This window comes from Taudactylus pleione, unplaced genomic scaffold (assembly GCF_031769625.1).
Source record: "Taudactylus pleione unplaced genomic scaffold, aTauple2 ptg000617l, whole genome shotgun sequence".
NCBI classification, from domain to species: domain Eukaryota; kingdom Metazoa; phylum Chordata; class Amphibia; order Anura; family Myobatrachidae; genus Taudactylus; species Taudactylus pleione.
In genome coordinates this window covers 1,131,700-1,146,462 of record NW_028285019.1, presented here as the reverse complement: position 1 = coordinate 1,146,462, position 14,763 = coordinate 1,131,700, and the positions used below count along the sequence as shown (strand labels likewise).

General features: G+C 48.5%; 1 protein-coding gene across 1 annotated transcript in view; it reads right to left on the bottom strand.

The window, feature by feature from the left end:
* Positions 1 to 14,763, bottom strand: part of RAPH1 (Ras association (RalGDS/AF-6) and pleckstrin homology domains 1) — a 112,720-nt gene that overhangs the window by 38,508 nt on the left and 59,449 nt on the right. The window lies entirely within an intron of this gene.

Sequence of the window (14,763 nt, the reverse complement as noted above, 5' to 3'; positions counted from 1 at the left end):
GTATATGGGAGACTGCGCTGAGTAATGTGATGTGTGACACCTGTATATCTGTGTGCTCCTGAGTCTGTATATAGGAGACTGCGCTGAGTAATGTGACACCTGTATATCTGTGTGCTCCTGAGTCTGTATATGGGAGACTGCGCTGAGTAATGTGATATGTGACACCTGTATATCTGTGTGCTCCTGAGTCTGTATATGGGAGACTGCGCTGAGTAATGTGATATGTGACACCTGTATATCTGTGTGCTCCTGAGTCTGTATATGGGAGACTGCGCTGAGTAATGTGATAGGTGACACCTGTATATCTGTGTGCTCCTGAGTCTGTATATGGGAGACTGCGCTGAGTAATGTGATATGTGACACCTGTATATCTGTGTGCTCCTGAGTCTGTATATAGGAGACTGCGCTGAGTAATGTGATATGTGACACCTGTATATCTGTGTGCTCCTGAGTCTGTATATAGGAGACTGCGCTGAGTAATGTGATAGGTGACACCTGTATATCTGTGTACTCCTGAGTCTGTATATGGGAGACTGCGCTGAGTAATGTGATATGTGACACCTGTATATCTGTGTGCTCCTGAGTCTGTATATAGGAGACTGTGCTGAGTAATGTGATATGTGACACCTGTATATCTGTGTGCTCCTGAGTCTGTATATAGGAGACTGCGCTGAGTAATGTGATATGTGACACCTGTATATCTGTGTGCTCCTGAGTCTGTATATAGGAGACTGCGCTGAGTAATGTGATATGTGACACCTGTATATCTGTGTGCTCCTGAGTCTGTATATGGGAGACTGTGCTGAGTAATGTGATATGTGACACCTGTATATCTGTGTGCTCCTGAGTCTGTATATGGGAGACTGCGCTGAGTAATGTGATATGTGACACCTGTATATCTGTGTGCTCCTGAGTCTGTATATGGGAGACTGCGCTGAGTAATGTGATATATGACACCTGTATATCTGTGTGCTCCTGAGTCTGTATATGGGAGACTGCGCTGAGTAATGTGGTATGTGACACCTGTATATCTGTGTGCTCCTGAGTCTGTATATGGGAGACTGCGCTGAGTAATGTGATATGTGACACCTGTATATCTGTGTGCTCCTGAGTCTGTATATAGGAGACTGCGCTGAGTAATGTGATATGTGACACCTGTATATCTGTGTGCTCCTGAGTCTGTATATGGGAGACTGCGCTGAGTAATGTGATATGTGACACCTGTATATCTGTGTGCTCCTGAGTCTGTATATAGGAGACTGTGCTGAGTAATGTGATATGTGACACCTGTATATCTGTGTGCTCCTGAGTCTGTATATAGGAGACTGCGCTGAGTAATGTGATAGGTGACACCTGTATATCTGTGTGCTCCTGAGTCCGTATATATGGGAGACTGTGCTGAGTAATGTGATATGTGACACCTGTATATCTGTGTGCTCCTGAGTCTGTATATAGGAGACTGCGCTGAGTGATGTGATATGTGACACCTGTATATCTGTGTGCTCCTGAGTCTGTATATGGGAGACTGCGCTGAGTAATGTGATATGTGACACCTGTATATCTGTGTGCTCCTGAGTCTGTATATGGGAGACTGCGCTGAGTAATGTGGTATGTGACACCTGTATATCTGTGTGCTCCTGAGTCTGTATATAGGAGACTGTGCTGAGTAATGTGATATGTGACACCTGTATATCTGTGTGCTCCTGAGTCTGTATATAGGAGACTGCGCTGAGTAATGTGATATGTGACACCTGTATATCTGTGTGCTCCTGAGTCTGTATATGGGAGACTGCGCTGAGTAATGTGATATGTGACACCTGTATATCTGTGTGCTCCTGAGTCTGTATATAGGAGACTGTGCTGAGTAATGTGATATGTGACACCTGTATATCTGTGTGCTCCTGAGTCTGTATATAGGAGACTGCGCTGAGTAATGTGATAGGTGACACCTGTATATCTGTGTGCTCCTGAGTCCGTATATATGGGAGACTGTGCTGAGTAATGTGATATGTGACACCTGTATATCTGTGTGCTCCTGAGTCTGTATATGGGAGACTGCGCTGAGTAATGTGATAGGTGACACCTGTATATCTGTGTGCTCCTGAGTCTGTATATAGGAGACTGCGCTGAGTAATGTGATAGGTGACACCTGTATATCTGTGTACTCCTGAGTCTGTATATGGGAGACTGCGCTGAGTAATGTGATATGTGACACCTGTATATCTGTGTGCTCCTGAGTCTGTATATGGAGACTGCGCTGAGTAATGTGATATGTGACACCTGTATATCTGTGTGCTCCTGAGTCTGTATATAGGAGACTGCGCTGAGTAATGTGATATGTGACACCTGTATATCTGTGTGCTCCTGAGTCTGTATATAGGAGACTGCGCTGAGTAATGTGATATGTGACACCTGTATATCTGTGTGCTCCTGAGTCTGTATATAGGAGACTGCGCTGAGTAATGTGATATGTGACACCTGTATATCTGTGTGCTCCTGAGTCTGTATATGGGAGACTGCGCTGAGTAATGTGGTATGTGACACCTGTATATCTGTGTGCTCCTGAGTCTGTATATAGGAGACTGTGCTGAGTAATGTGATATGTGACACCTGTATATCTGTGTGCTCCTGAGTCTGTATATAGGAGACTGCGCTGAGTAATGTGATATGTGACACCTGTATATCTGTGTGCTCCTGAGTCTGTATATGGGAGACTGCGCTGAGTAATGTGATATGTGACACCTGTATATCTGTGTGCTCCTGAGTCTGTATATAGGAGACTGTGCTGAGTAATGTGATATGTGACACCTGTATATCTGTGTGCTCCTGAGTCTGTATATAGGAGACTGCGCTGAGTAATGTGATAGGTGACACCTGTATATCTGTGTGCTCCTGAGTCCGTATATATGGGAGACTGTGCTGAGTAATGTGATATGTGACACCTGTATATCTGTGTGCTCCTGAGTCTGTATATAGGAGACTGCGCTGAGTGATGTGATATGTGACACCTGTATATCTGTGTGCTCCTGAGTCTGTATATGGAGACTGCGCTGAGTAATGTGATAGGTGACACCTGTATATCTGTGTGCTCCTGAGTCTGTATATGGGAGACTGCGCTGTGTAAGCGGGTCGATGTTGCCCTAATGCGCATGACGGAGGGAGCTCCGTTGTGCGCATGCGCGAGACCCGCACAGCGACAGCCAAGCTGTCGCTATGGGTCTCGCACCAAAGGGGGCGTGCTGTCGATGGTGACTGACAGCACGCCCCCTTTGGTGGGCGTGCCGGGGACGTTGCTGCCCAGACGGAGGCGTTCCCATGGGAACGCCTTCCTTCTGGGTCCGGCCCCACTGACATCACTAGTGATGTCAGTGGGAGTGCTTTTGGCTCTGATAGAGCCAAAAGCACTCCTGGGCTTGCGGAAGCGAGACCCTACCGCAGGGTCTCGTCGCAAGCCCGATGGTCGCGATGGTCTTGACCATCGCGATCATCTTTTTGGCCGCTCGCATAAGCTGTGGGTGGTCACCCACAGCTATGCGAGCGGCCAGGTAGCCGCTCCATTTTTAGGTAGGAGGGCCCTGATTCAGAGCAAGCGCTCTGGTCAGGGCGTCCGGCTCTGAATCAGGCCCTCAGTCTTAAAACAGACCCTCCCTTCGGATTGAAGGGGAATTTCAGCATACAATTCAAGATGTTACGCAATTCTCCACACAGGATTCACAAGGATGTACAATAATACCAGGCACAGAGCCCTTCTTTTATGCCACTTCAATACACATTTCCGTAGGGGGTAAGTCCGCCCTGTGGTTTCCAACCAATCATCATAAGTGCATGACCTGTGCATGTGCTGGCCACATGCACGTTTAACATTGTCCCTTATGGCAAGGGGGAGTGGTGACTCCCCTGTGCCTGGGCTCAACCTCTGAGCTGGGCAACGCCCACGGCTCCGCTCCGTCTGGACACAGCCTGGGAAGATCAGGATTTCCCTCTGAAAACGGACTTCCGGGAATCTGCTAAGGGACCAAGCTTGCTACCCTGCCTGAATCTGAGCTCCAGAGGTGGGTAAGCTAGGTCCCTGGGCACGGTTTCCTGGCCACGGAGGAAAGTCCGTTTGGAGCTCGGTGGAAATTCTTAGCTGGCTGCATTAGCCAGCTCCCTATGCACCCCCTCATACCACTTCCAGGCATGAGGCCGCATAGGAGGACACCTTATTTCCCTGGATGGGCTGGAAGATCCAGCAGCCCACTGAGGAGTCTGGATCCCCCTAGCCGTCCAGGGAAATCACAGGTAAGTGCACTTTACTTAAATTATACATTTAAAATACATTGTTTATTCTTTACACTGCCCAGCGCTCAGCGCTGGGTTCCCCTAGCTCCGCCGTCCTGGACTGCTGGGGCTCTCTGCTGTATCCTGCTCACAGCGCTGGGGGTCCGATGAGCTGGCTCTCCCTGTCCCCCAGCGTGCAGTCACTTGGCCATGCTGCTGGGGCCCACGGGAGTTAGGCTCCCAGTCCCCAGTGCACCCTCTAACGCTCCACAGGGAGCCGGCTAGCCCGGTCCCCCTGTGCACCCTATCTTGGCCAGTCACGAGGCCCTGGAAGGCAGTTCTGTGGTCTCCCAGTGGGTGGCCTCTCTGTGCTGGGGTATCGGGAGCCAGAGCTCCCGACCCCCTGTGCGCTCCCATCGCAGTTCTCCCTCGGTGCAGCGCACTGAGGGTTAACTGCTGGCAGTTTTTCTGCTGTGGGGCTGGGGCGCCGGGAGCTAGGCTCCCAGCCCCCAGCGGCAGCACACTGTGCCCCCGATGCTGCGCACCGGGGGTTAACCAGCGCTGTGCAGGGAGCAGGCTAGTCTAGTCCTCCTTTCCTGCGGCGCTTAGCGCTGCTGTCCGGGACACTTGTCCCGGCGGCAGTGGCTTCCTGCTGGCCTGGAGAGCTGCTCCCGGTCCCCAGCAGCCAGCACCTAGCTCTGCCATTTCCGGAGGCTGCCCGGGGGCTGTAGCGCAACACACAGCCCCCAGTCCTCCGACGCAGAGTACCTCGCCGGGTAGCTGGGGCGCCGGGAGCTCAGGGCCTGATTCAGAGCCGGACACTATTTGCACTCGCTCGTTCAGAAAAAGGGGCCGGCTATTTAAATTGAGCGCTCGCTCTTTGCGGTCTGTTGACACCTCTATGTCTGGGCGAGCAAACGAAATATATGCTCGCTATTTTGTAAAGACGCCCCCTGGACGCTCGCATCCTACGTCATCTCCGCTATTTATTAATCGAGTACATCGAAAGGCGTCTGAACTGCTCGCAGTGCTTGTGGTTGGATTTTCCTACCGCAATCATGCGATCAGTTCAGGCTAAAAGACAACCAAGTGACGTGGTCGATGACGCTGCTTTGTTAATTATGCACACCCTTAAAACGCCCGTTTTGACCTTTTGGCACGCCTGCGTTCGGATCACCACTCCCCGTTTTCAAGCACCTTTCCCTGTTACCACCCACAAACGCCTCATCCTGTCACTCAAATTAGCAGGCCCTCGCTATTTTGCGAGCACACAATTTCCGACCGCAATGACTGGTTGGCGCATGCGCATTACGACCCATATGCATGCGCAGATGTGCGAACATCACTCGGAGCGAACGAGCGGCCGCTTACGAGCGGCTCTGAATCAGGCCCTCAGTTCCCAGCATCCCGCCCTGCCCTCCGCTGCCTGGCCGCAGTAAGCAGCCGGCACAGAGGGACCAGCGGCATCCCTGTGGAGCTGGGACGCCGGGAGTCACACTCCTGGGTCCCAGCGTGGAGTGCAGAGTGGCTCACGGCACTCTGTTCTCATCCCTGCCGCGGCCGCAAGAGCGGGGCTGGACCGTGGAAGGGAATTACAAAATTAAAATATTTAATTTAAAACACTCGGCGCCTAGCGCCGCTAACACCTTTTAAATATGGCGCCCAGTGTCCCTTTAAAAATGGCGCCGCAGCACAGGGGTTAACCCCTTCAGTGCCGCGGCCGCCATTCCACACGTGGGGCCGGCCTCCGGCCACACCCTCCCTCCATGTTCAGTGATTTGTCGCAGGATGGCTGGCTTTTTACATGTTAAATGTCTCCGATTAGACAATCACGATCATTTTCTGATCGCGATCGTCAAATCGGGAAAATCCAACATGTTGGATTTCTGCGATCCTGCGATGCTGGGTTGTAGCAACGCGGGATCGCAGCAATCCATCGCAGAATACAACATATTCAGTGAAAAAAAAGACGCCCGACGGTAGCAGAGTCTCACGTGGACTGGCGCGCCAAGAGGGATTTTTTAGAACGACTGCAGCACAGACGTAGAAGGACAGAAGTATACACCGAGTCAGTCACTTTTTATCAGCACAAAGCTTGAAATATCTATTAACCATTGCTGTGCTGGAAATATAAACTTATGATTAAACTAGGACTGATCAGTCTGCGCGGAGAGAAGAGAGCCCTCTTATTTCATGTACACGTGGGAGAGGTTATAGTTAGGGTCACTTTACTCAAAATTAAAAACTATTTTAAAAGAAGAATTGCAGGAAATGACGAGATAATAATCACACATAAAGCACAATTACACAGTGATGTACGTACCTAACAATACCTGCAAAACAGTGATTGGGCCACTTTGTAAGCAGCTGCGAGAGACAGAAATGAAGCTGACCAGGCCTTGTAACGTGTTACATCGACCTGGCTGGCATCCTACACAGCCCGGCCCTGGCATCCTACACAGCCCGGCCCTGGCATCCTACACAGCCCGGCCCTGGCATCCTACACAGCCCGGCCCTGGCATCTAGGGGAGGGACAAAGACTGCGCTGTAAGGAATTAGCATACTGGGCACGCCATCTTTCCCTCACACGGGTGAACCAGGGGGGGGTAGGGGAACTTTCTTTTTTCAGTGGTAAAGGCTTAAAACTGCCTGTAGGGAACAAATGAGGCCCTGTAATGGAGGAGACAGGTCTTCCCTACGTTATACGCCCAGGAAACGCAAACACTGAACGAAACCCACTATTAACTCCCGACTGCAACTAAGCATCGGGAAACTTCTGCCAATGAGACCAGCACAACGCCTTCCTGACAGCTCATTTACAGGTGTGGCAACCGTTAATTAGAATAAAATTGTTGTGAGGCAGAGAGGGACGTGATGGAGGCAGCACCAGCACAGGTGTAAATTGGCGCACGTACTCCATGTAAATACATTTCATAGTATGAGGAGCGCAGACAGATAAAAGTAAAATACTTAGGGCAAAGACATGAGGCAGCAGAGCTGGGTAAGGAATTTGCACTCGTTCCCCTCAGGTAACACTGGACGGTAATCGGGATGAGTAAAACGAGCCTTACAGCAATGCAAAGCTGACGGCACTGTGGACAAGGCTGGGAAGGTGAGAAGCACAAAGTTACACAGCCCTGGGGCACAGTTATAGTGAGAGACGGCAGCCACGCCGGGAGAGCCACATTCTCTGCATGTCCGCACACGCGGGGGCTGAGCTACGGATTCTGCGCCCTGTGCTCAGAGTAGGTTCCGGTGTAACTGCACAAAGGAGAATGATATAATTAAATGAGAGAACTTAAAAAAAAAAAAAAAAAATAGTAAAAACCGTTCCAATAACACCCAATATATATATATATATATATATATATATATATATATATATATATATATATATATAATAAGGGTGCACTCGCCAGTCTCTGACAATGATGGAATAAAAATTTCTGATACCTTACTGAACTGAGAGACTGCTGAGCGCACACTTACACGGACATACGGTATGCAGTGGGGAAGCCGGCGGACCTAATCCTGACTGTCATATCCCGGCAAGGGTCTAAAGACAGGCATCGATATGCCATCCCGATCGAAGGGACGCCGGGCGCCGAGTACGGATAGCCGCGGGGGGGGGGGAGGTTAGGTTTAGCGTTCCCTGGGGGGGACTTAGGGTTAGGCAGCCAGCCCGGCAGGATAGGTTTAGGCTAGGAGACGGGGGGGGGGGGGGGGGGGTTAGGGATAGGCACCCCCGGGGGGGGACTTGGGGTTAGGCAGCAGGGAAGGGGGGGTTAGGTTTAGGCACTTAGAGGGGGGATTGGGGTTAGGTACTGGGGGGAGGTTAGGGTTAGGCACCCCTATGGGAGGGTTAAGGTTAGGGGGTAGAAATAGGTTAATATATACTTACCTGGGGACGATTGGGAATTCCTCCTCTGCCGGGATGCCGCTGTCGGGATACCAATCGCCAGGCACGGGTCCGGCGGTAATTCATACCGATTCCGGACATATATAAATATATATCAAGCAGTAGCCTGCTATTACCAAAATACTCCAAAAAGCCAGGAACAAAAAATCTGCAATTTAGGTGCCAAAGTTATCGCTCTCGGTCTTCACCAGGCAGTAAAATAATTATTCATTTCAGGCCCCAAATAATAATCCACCGACTTCAACAGGGGATCTTGTGACGCGACGAATTACAAATCTTCACCATAACAAAACACGGATTCTGAATTAGTAATATAAACATAATCTGCAATTTTTAGATCTAAACAGAAAATAAATGGAAATGGTAAGTGAATTCCGGTTTTTAAGCCAGAAAAATAAACTGCACTCACCTATAACATGACTGTTATTTCCTCCATTAAAACAAAATATATAATTTTCTCTATTTTCCGACCAGAAAGGCAGCAGCGAGGAGGGTGTCAGAACGCAGATATTTCCTAAGCTGGGTACCGGTGTACGCACCTATTCAATCACGCTGCTGACCGGTAAAACGTTCCTGATCAGCCGAGAGCTTGTCCCAGTCACCTGCCGCAGAGCCCCGTACAGACTGCGCAAGCACAGCTCAGTGCGTACGGGCTTCTAGGAGAACGGGAGGTCAGGCCGATAAATATCCAACAGCCCATAAGATGCAACCTCCCAATCCGGACCATTGCAGGAGCGATAATCGGCAAACGGTTGTATAGGTGTTTACACCGCTTTAGTTAGAACAATCATCATACTTAACATGAACTATGAAGTAACTGTCTGACCACAAGAGCGCAGGCACGTACAGACCTGGCCATTACACACCTGTCTGCTTTCGGCACCACCACATTATCTATGGGGGGTGAACATTTCTGTCCAGCAACAATAAGAAACAGCAGCCCCCCCCTTCACATTGCAGCCTAGACCGGCAGATGAGCGCAGACCAAGCACCAGCAGAACGCAGATGAAACACTAATGTCCTATTAATATTTACTTGGCTGCACCGTCATGCTCAGAAATAATTGGTAAGGACTCAGGAATAATAACGTCTGGAAAAAGTGATCTCTGGGAGACGGAGTCTTACATTTACGATGTTTCCTTCCACAGGCACATCCCATTATCAGCCCCATACAGTCAGCACTATGTTGGATGGTATAGTATCTCCTCCCTGCACATCCCATTATCAGCCCCATACAGTCAGCACTATGTAGGATGGTATAGTATCTCCCTATACATCCCATTATCAGCCCCATACAGTCAGCACTATGGAGGATGGTATAGTATCTCCCTATACATCCCATTATCAGCCCCATACAGTCAGCACTATGTAGGATGGTATAGTATCTCCTCCCTGCACATTCCATTATCAGCCCCATACAGTCAGCACTAATGAGGATGGTATAGTATCTCCCTATACATCCCATTATCAGCCCCATACAGTCAGCACTATGTAGGATGGTATAGTATCTCCTCCCTGCACATCCCATTATCAGCCCGATACAGTCAGCACTATGGAGGATGGTATAGTATCTCCCTATACATCCCATTATCAGCCCCATACAGTCAGCACTATGTAGGATGGTATAGTATCTCCTCCCTGCACATCCCATTATCAGCCCCATACAGTCAGCACTATGGAGGATGGTATAGTATCTCCCTATACATCCCATTATCAGCCCCATACAGTCAGCACTATGTAGGATGGTATAGTATCTCCTCCCTGCACATCCCATTATCAGCCCGATACAGTCAGCACTATGGAGGATGGTATAGTATCTCCCTATACATCCCATTATCAGCCCCATACAGTCAGCACTATGTTGGATGGTATAGTATCTCCTCCCTGCACATCCCATTATCAGCCCCATACAGTCAGCACTATGTAGGATGGTATAGCATCTCCCTATAATCCCATTATCAGCCCCATACAGTCACAGCACTATGTAGGATGGTATAGCATCTCCCTGCACATCCCATTATCAGCCCCATACAGTCAGCACTATGTATGATGGTATAGTATCTCCTCCATGCACATCCCATTATCAGCCCCACACAGTCAGCACTATGTTGGATGGTATAGTATCTCCTCCCTGCACATCCCATTATCAGCCCCATACAGTCAGCACTATGTAGGTTGGTATAGCATCTCCCTGCACATCCCATTATCAGCCCCATACAGTCAGCACTATGTAGGATGGTATAGTATCTCCCTATACATCCCATTACTAGCCCCATACAGTCAGCACTATGTAGGATGGTATAGTATCTCCCTATACATCCCATTATTAGCCCCATACAGTCAGCACTATGTAGGATGCTATAGAATCTCCCTATACATCCCATTATCAGCCCCATACAGTCAGCACTATGTAGGATGCTATAGTATCTCCCTGCACATCCCATTATCAGCCCCATACAGTCAGCACTATGTTGGATGGTATAGTATCTCCTCCCTGCACATCCCATTATCAGCCCCATACAGTCAGCACTATGGAGGATGGTATAGCATCTCCTCCCTGCACATCCCATTATCAGCCCCACACAGTCAGCACTATGTTGGATGGTATAGTATCTCCCTATACATCCCATTATCAGCCCCATACAGTCAGCACTATGTTGGATGGTATAGTATCTCCTCCCTGCACATCCCATTATCAGCCCCATACAGTCAGCACTATGTAGGATGGTATAGTATCTCCTCCCTGCACATCCCATTATCAGCCCCACACAGTCAGCACTATGTTGGATGGTATAGCATCTCCCTGCACATCCCATTATCAGCCCCATACAGTCAGCACTATGTAGGATGGTATAGTATCTCCCCCCTGCACATCCCATTATCAGCCCCATACAGTCAGCACTATGTAGGATGGTATAGTATCTCCCTATACATCCCATTATCAGCCCCATACAGTCAGCACTATGTAGGATGGTATAGCATCTCCTCCCTGCACATCCCATTATCAGCCCCATACAGTCAGCACTATGTTGGATGGTATAGCATCTCCCGGCACATCCCATTATCAGCCCCATACAGTCAGCACTATGTAGGATGGTATAGTATCTCCCTATACATCCCATTATCAGCCCCATACAGTCAGCACTATGTAGGATGGTATAGCATCTCCCTGCACATCCCATTATCAGCCCCATACAGTCAGCACTATGTAGGATGGTATAGTATCTCCCTATACATCCCATTATCAGCCCCATACAGTCAGCACTATGTAGGATGGTATAGCATCTCCCTGCACATCCCATTATCAGCCCCATACAGTCAGCACTATGTAGGATGGTATAGTATCTCCCTATACATCCCATTATCAGCCCCATACAGTCAGCACTATGTAGGATGGTATAGTATCTCCCTATACATCCCACTATCAGCCCCATACAGTCAGCACTATGTATGATGGTATAGTATCTCCTCCCTGAACATCCCATTATCAGCCCCATACAGTCAGCACTATGTTGGATGGTATAGTATCTCCTCCCTGCACATCCCATTATCAGCCCCATACAGTCAGCACTATGTAGGATGGTATAGTATCTCCCTATACATCCCATTACTAGCCCCATACAGTCAGCATTATGTAGGATGGTATAGTATCTCCATATACATCCCATTATCAGCCCCATACAGTCAGCACTATGTAGGATGGTATAGTATCTCCCTATACATCCCATTATCAGCCCCATACAGTCAGCACTATGTTGGATGCTATAGTATCTCCCGGCACATCCCATTATCAGCCCCATACAGTCAGCACTATGTTGGATGGTATAGTATCTCCTCCCTGCACATCCCATTATCAGCCCCATACAGTCAGCACTATGGAGGATGGTATAGCATCTCCTCCCTGCACATCCCATTATCAGCCCCATACAGTCAGCACTATGTTGGATGGTATAGTATCTCCCTATACATCCCATTATCAGCCCCATACAGTCAGCACAATGTTGGATGGTATAGTATCTCCTCCCTGCACATCCCATTATCAGCCCCATACAGTCAGCACTATGTAGGATGGTATAGTATATCCTCCCTGCACATCCCATTATCAGCCCCACACAGTCAGCACTATGTTGGATGGTATAGCATCTCCCTGCACATCCCATTATCAGCCCCATACAGTCAGCACTATGTAGGATGGTATAGTATCTCCCCCCTGCACATCCCATTATCAGCCCCATACAGTCAGCACTATGTAGGATGGTATAGTATCTCCCTATACATCCCACTATCAGCCCCATACAGTCAGCACTATGTTGGATGGTATAGTATCTCCCTATACATCCCACTATCAGCCCCATACAGTCAGCACTATGTATGATGGTATAGTATCTCCTCCCTGCACATCCCATTATCAGCCCCATACAGTCAGCACTATGTTGGATGGTATAGTATCTCCCTGCACATCCCATTATCAGCCCCATACAGTCAGCACTATGTTGGATGGTATAGTATCTCCCTATACATCCCATTATCAGCCCCATACAGTCAGCACTATGTAGGATGGTATAGTATCTCCCTATACATCCCATTATCAGCCCCATACAGTCAGCACTATGTAGGATGGTATAGCATCTCCTCCCTGCACATCCCATTATCAGCCCCATACAGTCAGCACTATGTTGGATGGTATAGCATCTCCTCCCTGCACATCCCATTATCAGCCCCATACAGTCAGCACTATGTAGGAAGGTATAGTATCTCCCTATACATCCCATTATCAGCCCCATACAGTCAGCACTATGTAGGATGGTATAGTATCTCCCTATACATCCCATTATCAGCCCCATACAGTCAGCACTATGTAGGATGGTATAGTATCTCCTCCCTGCACATCCCATTATCAGACATACTCTGGCTGGTCTGACCACATCCCCACCTCCGGAGCAATATTACTCTCTGGACAGGACAAGTTATTAATAGTTCCTTTTCTTTGGCTTCTATTGCATATTGCATAACTCCTGGCTGCAATTATAGCCCAGCTGCAGCTTCAGTGCAAAAATGGAAAACATCAAAATGAGCAAAAAATGTTTTAAATATTCAGACATTCCGGAGATAATCCATAGAGTGTATAGATCCAGCAGCCTTTATTGCTTCAGTGTGGGCAGATGGTTAGATTCCACGTCATACACAGGTGTGGAAGGGGCTTATTGCCCATGCCAAGTGCACGCACGGATATATAGAAGGAAAACACTACTATAAATATCTATTAATTGCAAACAGTAGCCATTAAACCGAATATCACAGTTACCTTAACTACAACATACAATTCGCAAAATATACAGGTTTCAATAGGTAATATACATTTCCCTCCCTCGTCCGTGTTGTAACACATTTGACATTCCCCTCCCTCACCTGTGTAGAAATACAATCCCTCCCACACCCCCGTAGTAACACAATACCCTCACTCACACCTGTAACAACAAATAGCCCTCCCTCACCTCTGGAGTAACACATTCCCCTACCTCACGTCTGTAATAAACACATTACCCCCTCTCACCTCTGTAATAAACAAATGACCCCCTCTCACCCCTGTAGTAACACATTCCCCTCCCTCACCCCGTAGTACCACATTTGACATTCCCCTCCCTCACCTGTGTAGTAACTAGGGATGAGTGGTTTGGATTCTGTGGAATCAGAACCGCTCCGAACGTCGGGGATCAGAGTCCACCCGAGCCGCCTGACTCGGATCCTACTGCGAGGCCGAACTGCATCCTCCTGACATCAGATTCTCGCGAGCGTTCGGCTCTACATAAGGCGTCGAGACCGGGACTCTGCGTCATTTCTACCCAATGCTTGCAGGCATGGAACAAGGAGTTCCGTGCAGCAATCATGAAGACACAGATGCATAGACGGATTTCCATCCGTGCATCTGTGTTTAATGAAAATTAATAAACCTGTGTTAAAAAAAAAAACCCTCCCCCAAAACAGCAACCAGCACCGGGCTTTAGTGACCCAGTGCTGGTTGTGCAAAATACGGGGCACAAGCAACATAGGGGTCCCCCGTACTTAAGCAAAACGAGCACCGAGATAGTCAGAACCAGCCCTGGTTGCCAAAATGCGGGGGACAAATGACGTAGGGGTCCCAGTACTTTGAGCAACCAACACTGGGCTCTGATCTGATACTGCTGGGGAGAGTTCAAGGGAAATTGCTCACGATATCGCATTGTGAGCACATCACTTAGTGTGTAGGCACCTTCACAAGTGGCTGTGCTGGCAAAGTAACTGTGTATAGGGGGGGCACACTGTACACTGATGTATGCTGCGCTATACTCTGCTGAAGAAAGTGTCGAGACTCACAAGTGGCTGTGTGTACAAAAAAAATATATAAAGTTTAAAAAAGTAAAACAAAAAAAAAAAAGCTTTCAAAAAAAATTGAAAGTTTAAAAAGAAAAAAATTCATTTTTTTGGTGATGTACCCCACTGTGTATAAGCACTGTGACTCCTTGGGCAATAGCCCTTTGTGTGTATAAGCACTGTGACTCCTTGGGCCGTAGCCCTCTGTGTATACAAGCACTGTGACTCCTTGG